This window comes from Ascidiella aspersa, chromosome 7 (genome assembly GCF_963924565.1).
Source record: "Ascidiella aspersa chromosome 7, kaAscAspe10.2, whole genome shotgun sequence".
Taxonomy (NCBI): Eukaryota; Metazoa; Chordata; class Ascidiacea; order Phlebobranchia; family Ascidiidae; genus Ascidiella; species Ascidiella aspersa.
In genome coordinates, this window is record NC_139453.1 from 5,296,750 (window position 1) to 5,320,703 (window position 23,954).

At 37.4% G+C, this 23,954-nt stretch overlaps 1 protein-coding gene across 1 annotated transcript in view; it reads left to right on the forward strand.

The window, feature by feature from the left end:
• The window catches only part of LOC146137387 (uncharacterized), a 255,664-nt gene that overhangs the window by 76,098 nt on the left and 155,612 nt on the right, over positions 1-23,954 (forward strand). The gene's annotated exons all lie outside the window — the stretch shown is intronic.

Below are 23,954 nucleotides of genomic sequence, written 5' to 3' on the forward strand. Positions count from 1 at the left end.
AATGTTAGATCGCAATTAAATTAAAATTGAACATCAACGTATTTATACAGGATGAAAATGCACCTCAGCTTCCACCGGCAAACAACCAGCCAATCAATGTCCTGCCTGTAAACATTGGTGATGTTTACGGTCATCAAGGTCCCATACAAAACCTCCATGGCGACGTTCATATATATGGCCAGCTACAGGGACCTGGAGTGGCTTCCGACTCAACAGCGACCTCATCTGACAAAGGTTGGTGATAACTTCAATTTAAAACTAATGACCAAGTGTGGGTGGCGCCATAGCAGGGCTGCGGGTCGGAGTCGGGACGCGTGTAAGAACACGTAAGACTAGCCGAGTCCCGAGTTGTACGTGCGCATGCGCAGTACCATATTACAGAACTAATATAGTCACCAACTGTAAATCGTAAAGGCTAAATAGCATATGGTCAGGGGCGTATCTAGAAATTCAAAAAGGGGTTCCGAATTTTTAACTTAGGGAATTCCCCGTTGTTTTTTCGTCTGACGTTAATGACGTCATAAAATAGTGACGGATATAACGTCATAAAATAGCGGTGGTAATGACGTCACAATAAGGAAAAAAATCATTCAAAACAGCCAATTAACGTCCAGCAAAAGCGAACATTTAGACGCAAAGCGAACACGTGCGTTATCGACAATCCTGCCAGGCGCCAGCTGCGAAACCGCTTAGTGTGCAATCGTTAACTTCAGGCGAAAATCTAAACCACTACCGTGAAATATATGTGATTGATTTTGGTGGATCCAAGTACGGGACCACCCTAAATTACAAGCAAGTCTGTCGCCACCTGCAATACTAAACGGAGATCGTTTTTCCCGGGTGTTTTTCGATTAGCGCGACATATCAAACTACTTCGAATAAACGGTATAACTTTAATAGTTAGTTAATCTAGTTCAGCGTTCGATAACCGTTATAAGTTTGGGCGCACCTGGCGAGCCAAGCAAGCGCGATTTTTTTTGGTATAACGGCATTTCTTTTAAATTTCTTTTTTATTACATTGCCGAAAATAAAAATGTTAAAAAATATGTGTCAAATATTTTTGAATACGTTTTCGGTGTGTCCGCGACGCACTCGGCAGCTTTCCACGGCGTAACGGTAAAGAAGCGCTGATCTAGTTCAAAATGCAGCATGAAAACGTTAACAAACCGGACGTAGTGAAATCATTCGCGCGAAGCGCGAAAATTTTTCGCACTTACGTAGTTAAAATAGTCAAAAAGTAATTGAAATAAACTTGTATATAGTTTGTCAAAGAAGCGACGGGCCCGATGAATTACAGTAGGTTGCCGACCCCAGTCTTACACCAACATCTGATATTAACGCAGACCACTAACAGCGACCAACATCAGCACCGTCTAACTTGACGTTTTCAGAGAGAAAAACCGCTTGATTTATATTATTAATTGTCGAACACACACTTGCTGATCAGCCAACCCGAACGAATAACAATAGGCGTAAGAGAAAAACTATCGAGCCTTTAAGGTCGACTAAACAAAAGACGAAAAATGGCGTTTTGCGTTTGATTTTGGTTTCGCATTTGGTCAAGACGCGTGACCCAATTCCATTAAAAAACACGCAGCTTCGGACGGTGAGTAAAACTCCGACAAAAACGAACAAAAAACGATGATGTCACTTACGAAAAGGGATACGCCACTGCATATGGTGTATATTTCCCAACCATGTATTGTGAATTATATGAACCCCTATAAGTCGTTGCAGAAGATCCACCATATTTAATTACGTAATGGGTGAAATAAAGGCTGTAGAGTCAGGGATGGACTCGGGACGAAATGTCACATTTGACCGGAGTCGGACTCGGGTTTACTTTTTTGACCGGAGTCGGACTCGGGTTATTTTTAACCGACTCCGCAGCCCTGCACCACAGTAGTGATATCTTTGCGTGCATTGAGCCCAACCCCTTAAACGCGACTGTTTTTGCGAGTTATCATTATGGATTTGAAAAATATTTATTTTGATAGATTTTTGTTGACATTAAAAGCGGCTACAATAGAGCAGTGTGCGTAACCAGGGAATATTTCACCGTAGGTATAAATTGACGTCATTCGTACCACATAGTGACATCTTTGCGTGTAATTAACCCAACCCCTTAAACGCGACTGTATTTCAAGTTGCTTGTGTTGGACTTCAAACACATTTGGTTTTGATCGGCCTTTCTTAAAGTTTGAAAGCGTCTAGAATAAAGCAGTGTGTTTAGCCAGGTTATATTTCACCGTGCGTACGAATTGACGTCAGTCGACAATACCTTTATGACTTATAATGAATACAAACTGATAAAACACAATCATCATATACTAGTAATTAGGCCTAAAATTATGATTCGCATGTGGCTTTAAAGCACATTAGCAGCTGGACAGCAATGGTTGCGTTGTTTGGAATACAAAAATTAAAAAAAAAAATCCCCATTTTAAACAATGTAATAGTATCCCCATTTTAAACCTTTTCCGGACAAAATAATAGTATCCCCATTTTAAACCTTTTCCGGACAAAATAAGCGTTTTTTAACCGATTAGTGTCATTTTAAGGGTTTTTGCATTTACCTATAATTAACGGCAAAAAGTAGGTCATGGGGGAGGGGTATGGCTTCGTTCCATTTAAGTTGTTATACGACGGCGTTAAATTAGTCCCATAATGATGGTAATATCGTTTGCTAGAACGATTTCCGATATTGCTGATCCCAGTATAAGCCTTTTGCTTGTTAAAGAGTTCTTAAGTTGGAGATACATCAAAAGTAATTAGCGATTTTACAATAAATAAAACAGTGTAGGTAACTTGGTATAGGCCCTAAAGCAGAATCAGTTGCTGACAAAATAACACACATTAATTTTGGAAATAAAAAAACGTTTATTAATATAACTGAGCAAAGCCAGCCTACGCTTACAGAAGGCATTTCTAGCTTATCGTTTGCTCGCGATTCGAGCTGAAGTAAATTAAACACGAGGCGTTAACCATTTACTAACTGTTCGGTGGCTGGGATAAGCTAAGCGTGCAGAGCAAAATGTTACGCTACATATTATACCAAGAAAGTTATACATTCATGCTAGTTAACTCACATCATAAAACAAAATGTATTTCATTCGTTAAAGAATAGTTTTTTTCCAGCAACATCATGGCAAGAAAAGTCTCAGGAAGCAGCTGATAAGGTCATCGGAACTCTACCAAGCAACCCAGTTCCTCTTGACATCATTCGGGATTCGCAAGCACCTTTGGAGGAGTTTGGTTTAAAAGGGTTGAAGCAACTCAGAGAAAAACAGGTCAACTCAACCATTCTTAAACTCAACCAACTATTTCCTGCTGCAAAACAAGAAGCAATCGATGAAGCCAAAAGTAAGAAATTTAGAAATAAAGCAGCATATGACGATTACGTTGAGAGGCATGGCAACGTGGTCGGTATGACTGGAATAGCTGGAATTGGAAAAACTACTGCTATTATACAGACACTAACGGAGCTTGCAGATGAATTACCTGCAGATCAAAAGGGATATTGGCTTTTTAAATACTTGAAGACTTTAGATCTTAATAAAAAAATGGGCGTTTTGGAATTGCTGTCATCCGACCCAAGCTGGAAACACACAAAAGAAATAGATGATCAAATACTGGAAAGACTTTCCAAATCCAACAAGCTGTTTATCTTCCTGGATGGTTTGGACGAACCTAGGTTCAAGGATCTTGACTTGGATGCTCCAGTGATCGGATTGTACGATCGCGCAACGCCGATGGTCATTTTGCAAAACCTACTCCGTGGCGACATTCTTCCAAATGCTCACAAGTTGCTTACTTCACGACCGGGAGCTTTTCTCAAGCTACACCCAAGTTGCAAGCCCCACTTTGTAGTCAAGGTAATCGGCTTCAACGAAAGCTCTCAAGATTTGTATTTCCGACAAATTTGCCCAAAGAAAGAAGAATATGAGAAGGTCACCAAGTCACTTGATCAAAACCCACATGCAAAGGCTTTGTGCTTTCTTCCTATATTTGCGAAAACCGTCGCTCCTTACATCATAAAGCATGGCACTAAAGATGGCACTTTTACGCTCACAGATGTGTTTGCGGCTTTTGTGGCTGATTGCATTCGCTCGCCTAAGTTTAAGGAACATCCAAGAATTTTGCGCAAACTTTCAGACTTGGCTTTACACGGAATGCTCAACGACAAGATTATGTTCGACGAAGAAGTCTTTGATGAAGTCGGACTTAATTCTGAAGGAATGGAGGACTTTCTCAACATGCAAGTTTTCTCTAGCGACCTCAACCTTCGTATACTGGAAGGGGATAAAGTATTCTTCTTCATTCATCTTCTATGGCAAGAGTTTTTCACATCACTCAAGCTGTTGTTCGATACAGACCTGGCTACATTTTCTGGGCAGCTGCAAAGCATGGAAAGTAATACGTGGGAAATGGTTCTTCGGTTTCTTTTCGGGTTGCTAAACACGGGACTCCACCGTAAGCTAAAGCCTATTTTTAAAATCTCTTCCACCGATGTTGCTAGCAAGAAACGTTTGCTGAAAGGCTTGGTTGATTCGCTTGGATCTCAACTTTTATCAAACGATGGCGAGAGCTTTAACTCCGATTTGTTTAAGCTTTGCAGTTTGGCGCAGGAATCAAACGATGAAGAAATCACCGCGAAAGTGGCCGATTCCCTCCCTGGAGAGCTTCGTATAAAGGGTGGAACGATCCTTCCCAGTGAAGTGTCAAGCCTCAGTCACGTGCTTCGAGCAACACAAAGAGAGCTGGTCATCAGCATCGGGGACTCTCCCTACTCAGTCACATTTACCGGCAACGGTTTAGAAATGTTGATGGAGACAATGGCGAGAACCAAACACAAGGTTTGTGAAGTTTTACTGTTGTTTTAAGTTTTAATTTTTATACACTATTTTCAAATAAATGCAACAAAGCAGCGGTAAACGCTAAACGAACCCTGCACCGTTTTGAAGCCACACAACATTTAACTTTCTGAAGCAGGAGTAGGTAACCTTTTTTAGTCGCGGACCTGACCAAAATTTAAAAAGGGCTCGGCGAGCCGTAATAAATATAAACTTAAAATTTTCGTAAAATGTTGAGTTTTGAGCGTTTCATTATAATAACTGTTAATCAGTGGCGACCTAGTTTTTTTTAGTTGAAAATCAGCTTTTATCTAACACTAGGCGAAATGCCCGGCGTTTCCCATGTTAAATAGAATATTTACCGGTTATTCTCACTGGTTAAAAAATAATTACACCTACAATAACCATCATAATGTACGAAGTCTACCTGAATTTAATCTAGTTAAACAAAATGAAGCAATCCATCATACTTTGGCTCTTTATTACTATTGCACATTACATTGTACCATGTTAAACTGACAGCCTCATGTTATAGCCTATAATTATGGAATCAGCAAATAACCCGAAAGTTATGTTACGGATAGCGTATAAAGTTCTTAAGAGGCATAAATAATGCAAACATATTTTTGTAATGTCATAACAAATTTGCTTATGCCTAAACGTTTGTACTGCGTGTCACTAAATAGAAAATTCAAATCATGTCATATCGTATGTCTAAAATCAGTTAACCTAATGCTTTTCCACAGTCAGAGTAACACCCCACAGCCTGTGTGAAAGCGGCATTAATAGAATGTCGTGTTTAATTATATGACTTATCTACGTGGCTCTAAAGATCTAATTCTTTGTCTCCGTAATTTCCCAATACTTTTTTTATTTGTTTAACACAATCTAAAGACTAAAAATTAACGTAGGCCTGTAACCTAAAAAGCAGTATCTGAAATTTTGTGTCTGAAATAGGTCACTAAAGAAAAGTCGCGCTGTGGCCGTATAATTACTAATTGACGTGTTATAAGCTTTCTGAAGCCGCAAAATATAGCCGATAATTTAAAAAAATATTAGGGTATTTAACATCAAACCAAACTGCAACGGTGTGTGTTTGTTTTAATTGAGGTACTAAACACACAGGGACGCCGGAGAGGGTGGGCACGGGGGTGGAGAGTGGGGGCAAAAAGTGCCCTTTTCATAAAAAGTGATATATTGCTTTCACAACGTTAAATATTATGCGACGGAAATCATAAAGGGGGTAGGGATTGAGCCACGGAATAATGCAAAAAAATTCGTAAAATGACATGCTTGACATTTGTTAAAACATTTCGCTACGCTCGCTTGCGGTCTATGTTGCCCTTACCAAAAAAGTCGCCACCCTTGCCCTGAAATCGCTCCGGCGTCCCTGTAAACACACAAACTTGGCTAAACACGTCTCGCATATATTTCTTAACGAAAACCTGTGAATTTAGACTTTTACGTGGTTAAACAAACTGCAAAAAGCTATAAACGTTTGCACTGCGTGTCACTAAATAGAACTTTAATTATTAGGTCATATCGTGTGTCTAAAATTTGTTAACCTAATGCTTCCCCACAATCAGAGTAACACCCCACAGACTGTGTAAAAGCGGTATTAATGTGAAAGCGGAATGGCGTGTTTAACTTTGTGACATATCTGCGTGGCTTTAAAGATCTAATGCTTTGTTGCCGTAAATTTCCAGTAAATTGTTTATTTGGTTTAAACAAGGTAAAGATGAAAAATTAACTTATAACCTAAAAATCAGTTTTGTGTCTGAAATAGGTCACAAAAAATCACTAATTCACGTGTTACCAACATTGTATAAGCTGGCTGAAGCCGTATATTATAGCCGATAATTACAAAAAAATTGCGGTATTTACAACAAACAAATTGCAACGTTGTGTGTTTTTTTAAATGGAGCTACTAAACACGACTCGCATATTTTACCTAACGAAAACCCGTGACATATATCGATGGAAAATCGCTTAAAAAGTAGTAGCAGCAATTATTCAAATTGGCGAAATTCAAGCAAATACGTAAAACCCATACTGCATCCAACGAAAGAAAGTCCTCTTTTAAAAGTAAATTTGCTTAAAGTTCAAACCGCTACAATAAACGCAATATAAACTTTGCCACATGAAACTTTATTTTTACCAAGGCAATGTACTTCACGCAGGTTATTGCTTTATAAATGTGTGAAAAGATTTAACCCGGTTCGCCATAAGGTTCTGCAAGTCGCACGCCCGCTCTTTCAAGTTAACATGCAACGAATGTTGTGTGATGTTTTTGAAATGGTATAAAAATTACTCACCCGTGACCGGTTCGCGACGGCGTTCGCTTGAGATGCGAGACTTTCTCTCATAGAAAGAAAAACATTTTTTTTCTGTCTGGGAGCACACGAGTTTCTTTCTATTTTACCGACTTGCGAGGCGACTCGATTAAGAGGAGCAATAGGAGCCATACGTTTCTCTGTCTGTTTCCCTAAAACGCGAACATGCTGACCAACAAACTTTTCCATTTTATATATTAGATTTGAAAAAAGGACGGTAAAGCGTTTGCGCCAAGCGCGAAGAAAAGCTATTGTGCAAATATTTGATGTTCCCCGGGGGTAGCGAAAGGACGTGAGGTTCATCGAGTGTGCTGCCGCCGATAAACATAGTCTAATCATAACCAACAATAAAATTGAAAAAAAAAATATGCGGAAAATTTAATCGTTAATCTATGATGTAATTTGAATAGGATATGATGTAATTTAAATAGAACCGTTGAAATGTCGATATAGTTTATTTTTATATTTAAACCACACAAGAACTATAGTGTGCAGCACCATAAAATACAATCAGACATACTAAGATAGCGTAACGTTCATTGTTGATAGTACTAGTAGTTTATGTACTTCGCATTTTGGCCGAAAAAAATGCGCAAAAAGTGCGCAAATTTTTTACATTGATGTAGTTAAAATAAACAACAAATTTTGGCAACGGCCAAGGCCAAGCGGCCAAGTTGTAAAAGAGGTGGAGGGCCGGATGAACTATATTGGTGGGTTGCCGACCCCTGCTCTTAAAAGGTACTTTAAACTTCTATTACCACATGATGGCAGTAGAGTGTCCCCGAGTTTTTTGACATTAGTGGACAACTTGTTTTTTTGCAACGGTTTGCTTTCCTGTTGTTCACCGAGAATTGATGGCACACATATTGCTGTAAAGTCGGCAAAAAATATTCATGGTCTGATGTCACGATGTTTAAATGGCGTTGTTATGCCGAAAAACAGACCGTCATTGCTCGCCTCTGAGATTAAACCGGTGAAATTAGAACAAATTACCAACGCGGTTTGTACAACTTTGTTGCGTAATAACATGCGCGACTTTAATTGAGTCTATTTAGCTAAAAACGCAAAACGCATTTTTTTTATTTTTTTTATTTTATACACTAATATTTTTCTCTTTTATTTTCTGATATAACCCTCTTAATTGGCGCGACAAATTACGTTTTCCAGTTTGTTATTGGACATTAGATTTCGTAGTCACTGTCTTCCCTCAAGCGTTCACCCCCAGCAAATATTTAAGTTTTTTAATTCACTATCCAGATTTTATTATTTCGTTGATGATACTAACTGGAAACGTTTTAACGCGAGTTTCATGTTTAATGAGGAGATAATTAATTTACAAATACAAAAACGAAGTTTTAAATAAAACAAAGTTCAAGCAAGCGCATTTTTAGGATTGAACTACAGTTTGAGTTTTAAACTGTTCGCATCTCATGCTTTAACAATGTGCGTACTTTATAGCCGAGTAACTAGGAATTTTAGTAAAATTGTTTTAGGCGCATAAATATTATGGCATTTTAACTTTAGGAACGACTCAATTAATTACAGTTTGCAATAAAACGTCATATTGACCCGCATTTTTTCTGCAGCGACTTTGCTTACACTTTTTAAACCACGTCATTGACTAAAGGTAGCCAACAATGGCGGGCAAGGGAAACTTATCGGCGCATAATTTTGGAAACACCTCACCTATCTGGGACAGCGCTCATTGCAACATATATTGTTGTTATTTTGTAGATGGAGGTTGTAAGTGTGACGACAACTGGATCACGTGACATCACTGCCTTGTCCACCTGCGTCCATAAGATAAACCGCCTTGTGTTGAACAATTCGAGAGATCTGTCCGGTTTCGAAGTTCTCACTGAAGCAATCGCACGCAGAAAAACACCTGTAAGTTAACTTACGTACAACAATTGGCATGGTTATGTCATAATGGTCATTATTGCGATGAGGCGGGCGCGATTCTCCAATCACACTATCGACAGTCAAGCGGATATGGGAAGTCCCATGGGTGAAACGGGGACGTGTGAAATAGATAAGGGGCATCCCCGTGGGTCAACCATTGCACAGGGGAAAGCCCCAACAAGCATGGGTAGTGTTTGGGATGTTCGTAGTCACCATCCAGATTTTATTATTTCGTTGATAATATCAACTGGAAACGTTTCAACGCAAGTTTCGTGTTTAATGAGGAGATAATTAATTTACAAACACAAAAGCAAAGTTTTAAATAAAACAAAGTTCAAACAAGCGCATTTTTAGGAGCAATAACTACAGTTTGAGTTTAAAACTGTTCGCATCTCATGCCTTAACAATGGGCGTACTCTATAGCTGAGTTAATAGGAATTTTAGTAAAATTGTTTCAGGCGCATAAATATTATGGCATTTCAACTTTAGGAACGATTCAATTAATTACAGTTTACAATAAAACGTCATATTAACCCGCATTTGTTCTGCAGCGACTTTGCTTACACTTTTTAAACCACGTCGTTGACTAAAGGTAGCCAACAATGGCGGACGAGGCAAACTTATCGGCGCATAAGTTTCAGAACCTCATCTATCTGGGACAGCGCACCCACCAACATATCTTGTTGTTATTTTGTAGATGGATGAAGTAAGTGTGATGACAACTGGTTCACGTGACTTCACTGCCTTATCCACCTGCGTCCATAAGATAAACCACCTGGAGTTGGACAATAGGAGAGATCTGTTCGGTTTCGAGGTTCTTACTGAAGCAATCGCACGCAGAGAAACACCTGTAAGTTAACTTACGTGCAACAATTGACATGGTTATGTCATAATGGGCATTATTGTAATGGGGCGGGCGCGATTCTCCAATTACACTATCGACAATCAAGCTGATAGGGGAAGTCCCATGGGTGAAACGGGGACGCGTGATACTGATAAGGGGCATCCCCGTGGGTCTAACATTGCACAGGGGAAAGTCCCACTAAGCATGGGCAGCTGGGTCAAGTGCCTCGGAACCAGGCTGGTTTAATAATTCAAACTTAAATAACTAGTTTAATAAATTGCGCGTCAAATTGCAATGTTAATGTATTACACTTTGATAATGCACATTAGTGTTTGGGCTGTTATACTCCGCAACCACCGACCACTTCGTAGTCACTGTTAAAAAACGTTTCCACGCACTTTTATTAATTTCGTCCATTTTTTCAAATATTTTGTTGATGATACTAACTGGAAACGTTTTAACGCGAGTTTCGTGTTAATGAGGGGATAATTAACATACAAATAAAAAAGCAAATTTGAATAAAAGACAGTTCAAGCAAGCGAATGTCAGGTTCAATAAACAACAGTTTGAGTTTTAAAACTGTTCGCATCTCACGCCTTAACAATGGGAGTACTCTATAGCTGAGTTAATAGGAAGTTTAGTAAAGTTGTTTTGAGCGCATAAATATATGGCATTTTAACTTTAAAACAGCTAAATTAATGTCAGTTTGAAATAAAACGCTCGATATATTTTATCCAGATTACTCGATATATTTTATCCAGATTTTACTATTTTGTTTATAATACTAACTGGAAACGTTTTAACGCAAGTTCGTGTTTAAAGAGGGGATGATTTTTTGTACAGGGGATAATTAACGTACAAATAAAAAAGCAAAGTGTTAAATAAAACACAGTTCAAGCAAGAGAATTTCAGGTTCAATAATCGCCTTAACAATTTGCGTGCTCTTTAAAAACGACTAATTAATTACAGTTTGAAATAAAACGTCCTATCGACACAGCAACTTGGCTTCGGCGGCTTTGCTTTAGCAAGCGAATTTTAGGTTCAGTAAACCACAGTTCGAGTTTTAAAACTGTAATTAGGAATTTTAGTAAAACTGTTTTGTACGCATAAATATATGGCATTTAAACTTTCACAGCGGCTGAATTAATTATAGTTGAAATAAAACGTTATAAGACGAGCTTTCCGGTTCTAAAGTTCTTACTGAACAATCACACGCAGAGAAACACCTGTCTTACGTGCAACAATTGACATTTACATGGTTTTGTCATTGCCGCAATTATAGTTCGCCTAATTGTTTAGTCTATTGCCTTTCAACTTAATTTCATTAAAAAAATTATTTTGTTTCTCCGTCATTCAGCAAATATGATTTGTGTCCAGTAAGTTTACGAAGCCATGAAAGATGCATACACGTTTACTTGTCAATTCAACTGAATAAAAACGACATTTTTGGAAAGACAATTTGTGACGTTTCATGCAGATTTCACATTCCGTTACATAATACTCGATATTCGAACACGCTTCAAAAATCTGGAAAATCAATTTTTAATTATGAAATTGTTCGGTATGTTTAGTCACTCCGACTATAATGATGAATCGAGTGTCTTGTACGTTTGATGTGTTTAATTTCTTTATAGCAATTGGTCGCGCAAATATTTATCGAGTAGAATCTAAATTTAACTTTTACGACGTTTTCCGGTTTACAATCATTTTTACCTCTGTCTGTATTTAGCTGTTTAAATAGGTTTTATCAGTAAGTTTAAAACCTCGTTAACAAAGCAAACTATAATTTGTGTAGATGGAAGAATTCATCGTGTACAAGTTGGGGTCACTTGAGTTGAGTTGCCTGGCAACAAGTGCAAGCAACATCAACAAGCTGAATTTGTTTTACTGCGACACTGCTGGGTCAAATCTGCAACCTCTAACTGACGCCATCTCAAGCAGAAAGCATCCCGTAAGTTTATGTTAGTGGTTACTAGTAAATAAGTTAGCATTAACCGCACATGCATGGGCATAAATTAGGGGAATGGGGGGCAAAAAATATTTTTTACGGACCGTTTAGATTAAACATACCAGGGCATGTAGGCGTATGCTAAAAACATCAGTGAGAATATAATACACGCTTCTATACAACTCGCCAATTACATACTTTCATAAAAACTTGCATGGCTGGACGTTTGTGTTTCACTTAAAAATGTCTTTAAAGAATGAAGTCGGCACTTGTTTTCACAAAATTACCCTCTCTGGTTTTGTCTCGATAATAATTCCAACTGTTCTAACACCCTTGTGCATATTGATAGATGTTTAAAAGGTCTGCAAACAAACACTTAAAAACATCAGCCAAATAGGGTTTGGAGACCCGGGGTAAGCACATGGGACATTTACTTGGAAGAAATATTTTAATATATCTGGATGTTTTGTGCAAATATTTGTAACACGACAAATAAGAAAAATTCAGTTTCGACAGCGGCTTTTGCTTTCACACAGACAATGCTATATTCATTAAACACATCCGGTAATGGTGTGTTTTTCATGCAAATATGTTGACTTATTTCAGTACTTCACCAGTATTAAGACACTAATGCAAATTTCTCGCATATTAATAGTCTACTGCGAAAAAATAATTTTGCGTCATAGACACAGCAGTTTCTTGTTTATCCATAATTCTCCAGATGTTTTACTTCAGCACAGCAGACAATGGGGTAGACCAGTGGTTCCTCACCCGGCGCCAAGCAATTCTTAGGGGGTGCGAGCTCTACTTAAATTTTTGTAGTGATTTTAATGGTTTCGTTTCGTGTTTATTCTGTTTTTAATGTCCTTTTATTTACATTAAAATTACACGCGTGTAGTTAAGTAACTGAAGAAATAATTCACGGTTTTGCAAACTTTTTTGAATTTTTGGACTAATTGCTAATTTTTACGACGGAATTGGATTATGTTTATTACTAACTCACTTTATTGCCAACATTGATTTAAAATGCATATTTTCTGCAAAATATCTACAGTTATAGTTTTGACAAAAATTCCCTGTGATTAGCACTGCATGATTTCTGTCTAACACATATTTATTTTCTGAAATACACATATTATCGAACGATAACGGACCTATTCAAATACAGTTTGGCTGAGTTGCAGATAAACGATAAATGTTATCCCCCTATCCAAAAATATTTGTTCATATTTTAATATAATAACACCTCAGCAACTGGGGGACTGCAACTACTCTATAATGTTTTTTGTGTTGTGTGTCGTCACACCTTTCGAAACATGATTTACGCAATGGTTAATTTTTGCGCTGCAGGCGACATTGTTACGTGGTTTCTACGGAGCCTTGTTACTGCTGTGGAGTCAATGCCCTCACAACACAATTGTCAAAATCAGATTGACAAACTCAATTTTTCGCGATTCGCGCCACAAACAGTAGATACTTTAGTTTTTTCAAATTGTTTCACTGATATGTAATTCAAAAATACCGAATAGTTTTTCGTAGGGGGAAGCAAGGCATAAGAGAATGACCAAAAACGCCTTTATATTGTCTAAGTTGCCCAAACTTACATTTTGGAGTGTGTGATGAGACGCACGACGCCTTTGGGCTAAAACAATTTGATCAAAGTGGGCTAAACCTAGAAACATAATTAGATTCGCGCGGAACGCTAAATAGGGGAGAGAGGGTTTACGTTAAAAAATTCGAACGCCGGGTTCTTTCTGCATTTTATTTCTGTGATTTTGAAAAACCTAGGTAGATATAATTAACCTGTTGTGCATTTTTTGAAACTCGTACACGGATGTATAATGACCTGGGGTTTGGCTTATTTTAGTGATTTAACGAAAAATAACAATTCATTTAATAATTTTAAGTTGCTAGAGTTCACTAAAACGTCCCATAAAATTATTTTGTCCATCATTGCCCCAATAAGTAATATATATCCCAGAGTTGTTACCTGACCTATTGATCGGAGGAAAGCGAGTCTTTGCGATTTTACGTATTTGTTGCTTGACCTATTGTACAACCTTAGTATGCGGCCTGCCAAATTGTTTTTTTTTGCTTGTTGTGGCCCTTGCATCATTTTAATTTATACAGGCCTGGTTTAAACTCACCTTCCTTGTACAATTGCACTGTGCTCATGAAGCTTCGAGTTTTTTGGATTTGGCATTTTAAACGAATTGCTCTGTAAAAAACAACACAAAGGCTAGGTAGTTATTTATGCGAAAGTTAAGCAGAGCATTTAACACTATAGGTCGTTAAAAGCGAAATATTAATATAGCTCTAATATTTTAAAATAAGTTTACTGCTTCAACCTTAACTTCTCTTAAGTTAAGCTCTCTGAATTTTATTTTTCTTCCATATTTAATAATTTAAAAATACTCTTGGCGATGTGCATTATAGGCGATGGTCAATCCTAGCACACCCAAATATAATTAAATTAATGCGGTTCGAGTCACCAGTTCTATATTCGCAGATGTTGTGTGTGTTTATAGAGCAGGCAAATCTACCAATTTATTATTGTCACAGTTGGAGAAACTGCATCTAAGTAACAACGAGCTGGATTCACGTGGTTTGAGTTGCCTGGCAACAAGTGTACACAACATCAACCAGCTGGAATTGGTTAGATGCAAAATCGCTGGTTCCGATCTGCAACCTCTAACTGACGCCATATCACGAATGGATCGACCTGTAAGTGTGTGTTTATGGAATGAAGGGTGTGTTGATTATTGGAATTGCATTGAGGTGGATAAAACAGGCAACAGCATTGCGTATAAAATTTACTAACTGAACCACTGTCTAGTGTACAAAATATTTTTGGTAAACGGAATTTTATGTCACCAAAAGTAAGTAATTACTGGCAGGGGCAAATGCGGGATTTTTGTTTGAGGGGGCATTAAAAAATGCAGGTATGATGTCACAATGTTACGTCAAATCGTGACGTCACAAAACATAGCGTTACGCCTAAACGTGACTAATTTTTTTAAGAGCGAAAAGCACTAACGTGAAAAATACTTTTGTATAGTTAATGTTCCCAAACTTTAATTTTTGAGGGTGTGATAAGACGCACGGCGCCCATGGATAAACCGGTTTTCAAGTGAGCTAAGACATACTACAAACATAACTTAGATACGCGGGTATTGCGAAATGTGTTTGCATTTACTTCGTTACAATAGGCAAAATACAGTTTGGGGGGAGGCATGGCCACGTGACATCTCCCATGAATCCACCCCTGATTACTGGCCTCTAAAATACACCTGACCTGGGTATATTTATTGTGATAACGCTTCTTCTCAATGGACCTTTATTAACTAGACATCGATTTTTAATTGGGTTTACTTATACATTCAATTTACCAACCACAGCTTTTTACAATTATTAGCTCGATAAACATGTTCCTGATAAAATGATTGCACCCCCGAGAAAAGATCCTACTTTTGCGCAAAGAATATTTCTGAAATTTGGTAACGACATTTAGTGTTTTTTATTTGCTTCAGCGCTGATCTTGCATAGCTCGGTTGCTTGAGTGACTGTCCCGGTATGGCCGAGGTCATTAGTTCGAATCTCACCACAGGTAATTTTTACTTTCCTTGCTTGCACGGACATCCTTGCAAGACCAACCAAATATGTTTAGACATTCTCAATAAATAACATTAAGCGGTTGTTGTTGTTTCAGCCGGTAGGCCTAGGTTGTTGAGATGTTTATTTTCGTGCAATTCAAATTGTTTGCCCAAATTCATTGCAAAAGCATTTTAAAGTAACATCGCAATATTATTGTTAATAGATTTGCAATTTTTATTTAATGCCAGTTTAATTCGTATAGCTTTGTGTGTCGCCAAGTGGATGGATAAGAAATACGAATGAAGTTAAGCGAGAGGGTTTACGTTAAAATACAAACGCCGGGTTCTTTCTGCATTTTATTTGTGCAATTTTGTAAAACTCATGTAGAAAAACGTAATAAGAATATAAAGCCCACACAGAAGTAAGTGTTTAAAATAAATGTAGAAATAATTAAACTGCTGTGTCTTTAAAACGTTTCGAAAACGCGTAGGTGAAAGTAATGACCTGATGCCTAGTTTATTTCAGACGCATAATAATTTTACGCAAATTGTGGATTTGATGAAAAGTTACAATATTTACAACCACTATGGGCATTCAAAAAATTTTCAGCTGCTATAGTTAACCAATGTACCATAAAATTATTTTTTTTCACAATTATCCCAATAGATTTTATACATTCCAGAGTTTTTTTCTGACCTATTACGAATAGCAGTTTTCGTGGTGTAAGTTGCGAATATGCATTGTTTAATTTGGTAGAACATGTATACAACCAAACACCTGCTTGTATCTAACATTATGTTGTGCTTATGTAGATGATGAAGTTGAACCTGAGCCTGAACTACTTGGGATCGCAAGGACTCGCTTTCCTCCGAACTTGTGCCCACAATGTACAAGAGCTGGAGTTAGAACGATGCGGCATCGATGAAGCTGACGAGGATTCTCTGCGCAAGGTAGGCACTCATAACATAAGAATATGTTGCCGGGACAACGATGCGACACTAATGACGTCATTGTTTAGACGTGTGACGTCATGATGCTTTCCGTTGCATCGAATGTACAACTTTAGTTGAAGAAACATGTCGATATTTGCAAATACCCAGCTTGATGGTAGTTAGTGGCGTTCAGGCGAATAATTTGTGAAGTAAGGCGCTTGGGGGTCTGACCTTTTTGCGATCGAATGCATTCGCTTGTTTCTCGCTGAGATCAAGTTTGCTTGGATCTGTCCAGGCCCGACTGAACTAAGAAGCGGAACTAAAAGCAGGAAAAGCTAAACACGAAGCTTCGGGTTCAGAACGAAACAACCTGGCTTGACTCGGGCGAGTAACGAGTATAGAGCGAGTTGCGCAATAACGAATCCGCGAGTAATCGGTTAACTGTAATTATGTCTTTACTTGTATAATGCCGTTTAATGTTGTTACACAGCTACGAGTAAATCCGCTATAGTAAGTTTTACTTTTATAGATAACGGACCAAACGAACAATACGAGTACTCAATGTACCGAGGTAATCACAACAGTTTTGCGCTTTGACGTATCCTGAATTTTTGTCGCCAAAAGAAACTCTGAAGTAGTTTGTTAAGCACTTAAACAGAACACAGATTGTGTTTTACAGTCTCCACTACGTCCTTATATTTTATACTTTCGAAGTAGTAATTTTTGTAAACGATTATAATGGATTCACGTCTTAACAAATTTGCCTTCACAGCTATACCAAGAAAAGCAAGCCTCCGATAAAGCGAAATCAAAACTGGAACCAGAAGCAAGTCAAAGCCAAGAAACATACATTGAACAAGATGTGGACGATGGGACGGATCATGTAAGAACATTTTAACGTTAAAGTACCAATACATGATTCTAACTGGACATACAAATGTTGTGTGAACACAAGAAACCCCAGTTATAGTGGCAAACAATAGCAAAAATTAAATATACACAGTGTAACTATCTTTACGTTTTAGTGATCATGTAAATTTGAACTCTTGTGTAAGCCAGTTTGCCGACAAACAATATTCTCTTTTAATAGCACTGTTATACACAAGGTGTGGATCAATTTTTTAAATTTATCAAAAATAAAGTTTTAAACTATTTGGCGGTAAATATTGTATTTGTTTATTACTGGCGTGTGTTGTGACAAAATTGTTTTATAAAGACAAAGTAATGACTCCATTCCAATTCTTACAATAAAATATAAATGGATAACTGACTGAAAATTGATAAACTTCAACAGGGATCAACACAGAGGTCAACACAGAGGTCAAAACAAGGATCAACACAGGGGTCATCGCAGATGTCAACACCGGGGTCAGCGCAAAGGTCAACAAAGAGGTCAGCAGAGGACTCAAAAGAAGAATGGGAAGAAAAGAAAGCCCGTAATTAATTTGCAAAAATTATTCGAACTCTAACTTCGCTTCACATTAAACTGAGTTATTTTTAATCCAACAAAATTATTTGGATTGCAGCTAGGGTATCACCGTTTGAATGCGTCCATATTTTCTTACATCGGTTTTAATTCTATGACTTTGGAATTTTTGTGAAACAGCGCGTTCAACTTATTTATCGTTGTAAGTCAAGCTTGGAACTTTTCTTTTAAAAATACTATAAGTTTTGTCCCAAAGCCTCCCTGTTCTTGAGATATAGCTTCTGATTTTTACCACTGTTGCTTGCTGTGTATCAAAACTGACTTGTTTATTAAAATTGTTTGCGCCATGGCCGCAAATTCAGTTACCTCGCACATAGATATAAAATAGTGTTTAGTTGTGTTCAACTCTCTAGCTCCCCTAGTATATCTGTAGTCAACCTTCATTTAAAGGGCAACTTCGTCTCATTTACATCTAACTGAAACCTACTCAGTCATAACGCCTAATTGACTGTTTAAATGAAAAAACCTAATGCTTAAGCTCAATAGAAACTTACTTTCGGGCGTAAAACGATCGCAATAAACACTGGTATAATAATTACACAATATTTTCAACACCAGAATAAAGCATTCCGAATGATAATCTGACAATCGCCACGTTATAAGGCTACATTGCAACACAAATATACACCACTAGTTATTTTACTAATGGGCACCAGAGCACAGAGATGAAAGACCTGTTGTTACCAACCATCTCCAGTGCAGTGGTTCTTAACCGTCGGTTAACTATGTTTCCCACCAGGTCTATCAACTCTGTGAAACCCTACTGCTTGAAAATTGTTCATTATTGTCTCGCCTAGTTGTCTCAGTAAAGAATTGTGCCTTCGAAATTTTAATTAACGGTCCTTGAAAAGATTTTACTATTTTTAAGTCCTCCAGTTACGATATGAGCCACCATCAGTTAAGGTTAAGAGCCACCACTCTATAGTGCAGTGCTTCTCAAACTTTTAAAGTTTGCGAAACACTTCAAATCAAAACCAAACATCGCGGCACACTTTTTACGAAACAACATTGTTATTACTTGACAACCTCTTTACATACACGACAAGACAATAGGTAAATATTAATCAAGACAAAAGGTAAAAACACATAAATTTTCGTCTGCTGCACATTCAATTTGTTATAAATTGTTTTGCTTGAAACACGATGTATCGGTGACCTGCCAATCAGTCCGCTAACTTTGTTTCCACTAACTTTTTAACTAATAATGACCTGTTTAGCTTGTCTTAAATGAGTTTCCGCGCGTGCACACATAAAACTATTTTCATTTAATTCATTGCTGCATTTTTAAGTCTTGATTTTTCGATGAAAGGTAATATTTGCTTTTAACGAAGTGGTGTTCTATATTTGCATTTTCAGTTATGCCCTCATTGCGTCTTATTAATGATTTTGCTTTAGAACCGATCTCTGCGTTCTTGCTTTTGTAATTATGAAATACAAACATCAAATGTGTTGCATTTTTTCCGAGCAAATAAATCGTGGTGGATTGTTTTAATAGTTACAGGCTTTACATGAAATCCCAACCTGAAATGCTGGTTGCTTAGAAAATCTACTCGTTTTGAAATTGCGACATGATGTGGTAGACCTAAGTTAAGCTACTGTCGTCAGCCATTTATAATAATCCACATTAAACGTAGGCCTCTATACTTTACACGTGGTTTTATAGGGAACTAACGTTCTGACTTACGCATATTAAAAGCAAAATTTTATGCAAAGCATGTTCAAGAACCACAATTAAAAAGCGAATCTCTGCAATGTTTTCGTGTTACAAATAACTGCGAACACACACAAAAATCATCAGTTTGCCTTGCCACGAGAAAAACTTGCCCTACTGTATGCACGTTGAACAACTGCTCAAAAGTTTCCAGGCCACAGAACGACAACATTGGTATATAAAACTTATAAGTACAACACTTGCGCTTAAAAACCTAATAACTACAACATTAGAACCATAGAACGACAACACTTGCGCATAAAAACCTAATAACTACAACATTAAAACCATAGAACGACAACACTTGCGTATTTTAGACCGTGGTGTGTTTTCTAGGCATTGAAGAAATATGAACGCATTCACTTAAAATATATATAATAAAAAAAAAGCTTTAATACCTTATCAAAGTAGACTTGCAGCTTTTATCCGCAGCAAGTTTATCACAGAGGTCAACTTCAACACAACTAGCTCAACTGATGATCAAATGCTTTTCTCGTGTGATTGCTTACGGCTCATTCTGCACCAAACTGATTGCGTTTGCTTCGGCGCCTTTAATTCGTTTTGCACAACACAAATCGGCCAGTTTAAATGGCCGCTTTCAAATCAGTCGGCTCCCTTTTCATCAAGTCTTGTCGCTTCATATAAGCCACAAGCGGCCGAAATAATGGAGCCGGCCGAATTAGAAACGGCCATATAAAGTGTCTGATTGCGTTGCAAGCCGCGATTACGGAACAACAAGCCAGAGTGCAATAATGTGAGATTTTGTGTGGACAAACTTAAAAACAAAATCATTCCAACATCTGGCGAGCCAAATTGAAAAGCACAGTTGGGCGTAATTTGGTTAATTTACGATTGCAATCTCCGCAAAGTGATTTTGGATTTAATTTTTTCCTTTTTACTACCGTTTACCATAATATTCATAATAGAAGTAAAACAAAATAATAACTATTTTACGACAGAATAAATTTGTAAAACTTGTTTATTATTACCCTAATCAATATTTTTCAATATATTTATAGTTTCTAATACAAAAACTCTTCTGAACAGCTATATTTGAGATTAAAATTTAAACATAGTTAAGCATAATTTAAATAATAAATTTAATCTTATACATCAATGTATTGATTCATTTTAGTTTTAATAAAAATATTGCTTTGATTGCATTTTTTCGTTCTAATATTATGCCCTAAAAGTATTTTGTTATAGCTTTACGATTATTGCCTGTTTAATGACAATCGGTAATAAAAAGAAAACAATAATATTTAATTTTTATTAAATAGTCCAAAATTTTGGGTGGTGGGTATATATGTCCCCGGGCTTCAAGGTACAGGGGTACCAAGATGAGGCTTACAAACGCCAAAATAAGGCTTTTTTTTCTTAAAATACAATATTCTAATAAAATTTGAATTGTTTGCCGTTGAAACATAACGGTTTATTGACGCAGGAATTTCAGACAAATTGATCAGGTTATTTTGGGTGTGACTCAAGACATCAATCACCATAACACGTGACCAGAGACAATAGCCGCAGTGGCCTTGACACTTTGGAAGTAACGACTTCTGTAAGTGCTGGTTGAGATAGATTCTATCCGTTTATTGGTTTTGAGATTAGATATCACGAGAGGTGTTCGCAGTCAACCTCGATCGTAATATTTTCACCTTAAAAACTTTACCAAAAAAAGGGCCATAATTTCGCAACAATAACTATATCAGTCTTGCGTAACCACTAATTTAAAGCGTCAAACGATTTTTCTCTGCATTACGGCTAATCAAATATCAATTTAACAAGCAATGACGCTGGCATAAACTTGTCAACAAACGTTTCAACAAATCATAACTGATCGGCGTAGCTTAAAAATACTTACAAGCGAGAAACTGCGCTAGCAAACCAAATGAATACATACTTTCTATGCAACCTGACAGTATGCATAAAATTTAAATCAGAAGGGTTTAATTGCGTGTTCATATCTCAGTCGGGGTCTCCAATGTATATTTCAACCGGTGAGACATGACCACCGTGCTATCTGAACTCCACTAAATCGAAACTAAAACAAACTGTCATAGCATTTCAAAGTGCATACTGTCAGGTCGCTTATAGATTTATTGTACATGCACATAATTTAGTATAGCTCGCTTTCAATAAAATGGCTTACAGCGCAGTAAAAACACGTGTTGCCAGTAAGGAGTGCATCGTTGACTGTAGTGTTTTATCCAGCAGTAGCGTGACGCTATATAGCACAAGAGCGACTGCGATGGAGATTAGCTGAGTCGAATGTCGGCTATTGCCAGAACGGCCACGAAAGGAAATGAGTATCTAGGTGAAATATTTAACACTTTACCAGGCGAACACGCTATAATTACAAGCACAAACAGACATGCGTCGTTTCTCTACATCGTATAAAGCAAAGTATATTATGTTATTGCAGTAGAAAATGTGATTAAACATGGAGGAGGGAGCGCCAACTTTATAATTTGTCCCCGGGCGCAAAATCCCATGGCTACGCCACTGGGTAAGCAAGCCCTTATAAGTTGTCACTAAAAATCCAGCATTTTTATCCTGATTGTGTTACTTCTGTGTTTCTCAACAAACCTTGGTTCAAGTGCTACGTAATATCGTAAATGCCAATGGGAGACCTTTTAAGTTTTATGCGTGAGTTTACAAAAATTACCTTAAATGTAATAATATTGCAATTGCCGTGAGTTGTATCCTTTATCTGCCACAATAACTTTGCCTTTAACATAAAATCGAGTGTCACCGGAAGCTAGGTTTTTTAATTTGTTACTTTAGTCTTGTTTTTAATTCAGGGGTTCCCAACCTTGTTACGATCTCGTACCACTTGGACGCTCTGTACTGCCACGCGTACCACTTTAGCAGAAAAATTATTTAATTGAATCATATTTTTATCTATTTTTAGCTTACAACTAGCATTATTCAACGCTATTTGTAGCTTAAGACTTAAGCTATAAAACAGTCGATTATATCTATCAAGAGCAATCATTTGGCATAATTAACGCCCACAGTCTCACAGCATTGTACACTTTACAAAGCAACTGTGCTCCTTGTCAACAATTGACACGGCGTGTATTTTGAAGATTGCGTTGTTTCGAAACAACAGGAATAGTTACGTAACAATAAGAATGGGCTTCGGGTATTTTTTTTTTATTTGAATAAAACAAGAAAACAAAATATAAAGTTGTGAATCCAGGGTTTTGTGAAAAAAACGGAAGCTACTCGAGTACCACCTGAAAAACCTACGCGTACCACTAGTGGTTCACGTACCACAGGTTGGGAACCCCTGTGTTAATTGGATCAGAATGGCTTGCTGTGAAACCCGGCGGTACGCAGCAAAACTTAAAGCCACTATGCGATGTACACTGCCGGAAAACGCACCGGTAAAAAAACGAGACAGTGACTTAAATGTATACGCCAAGGCTACCAGGCGCGGATCTAGGATGTTTGTTTGGGGGGCAATAAATTGTTTCGAATATGACGTCACACAGCTGCACAACTAACCTCAAGAAAACCAAACAGTTGGTTTATTTCCAGGTTGGAGAAGTGGTGCTTTTAATACGAAAGTCACATTACAAAGCTGTAGCACGAAGCGAAAAATTGCCTTTATATCGTTTAAGTTGTCAAAAGCATTTATATGGGATGATGAGAGTAACGATGCCTTTAAGCTAAAGCAACTTAAATAAAGCGGGCCAAGAGATATACAAGAAGCTTAATTTTGAGATTCGCGAATATTTTGCATTTTATAGTTATCCTAGTGACAAAAATACAGTTTTTTTGGAAGCCATTTTGTGGTAACCAGAAAAGTACCAGAATATTACAGCTATTAATTCCAGTATAATATGAAAAGCAACTAAACCATAACACATGCCTAAAAAAACGGCTGTATTTACAAATACGATGCGTTTCTACAAAGTATTAAAATCGTTGTGATTTTTACAGTTACCTACATTTGGGAGGCATTGAAATAGAAAAACAAAGTTTATGTTAACATTAAAGAACAAGTATAAAGTAAAGTGTAAGCTTTGAAACAGAACAATAACGAAGAAATAATTACACAGTAAAAATGGAAAAGTTAGCATTTGCGCAAATGGATGACAACACTAAAATATTTGTTCTTCCTGTACAACATACCTTCTGCATAGCTGTGCAAGCCCAGAATACAAAGAGCTCTATTGCGATGAGATTCGAACCAAACGAAAGCTATCTTTACACGCGGGAAAATAAAACCGCTCAATGCTTCTTTGTAAGCCCCGAGAGAATGTCAAGTGAGCCTCGAAACTTTTTGTAATATTGGAAAAGAAATTATTTGTATTACCAATATGCATAGACACAATCGTTT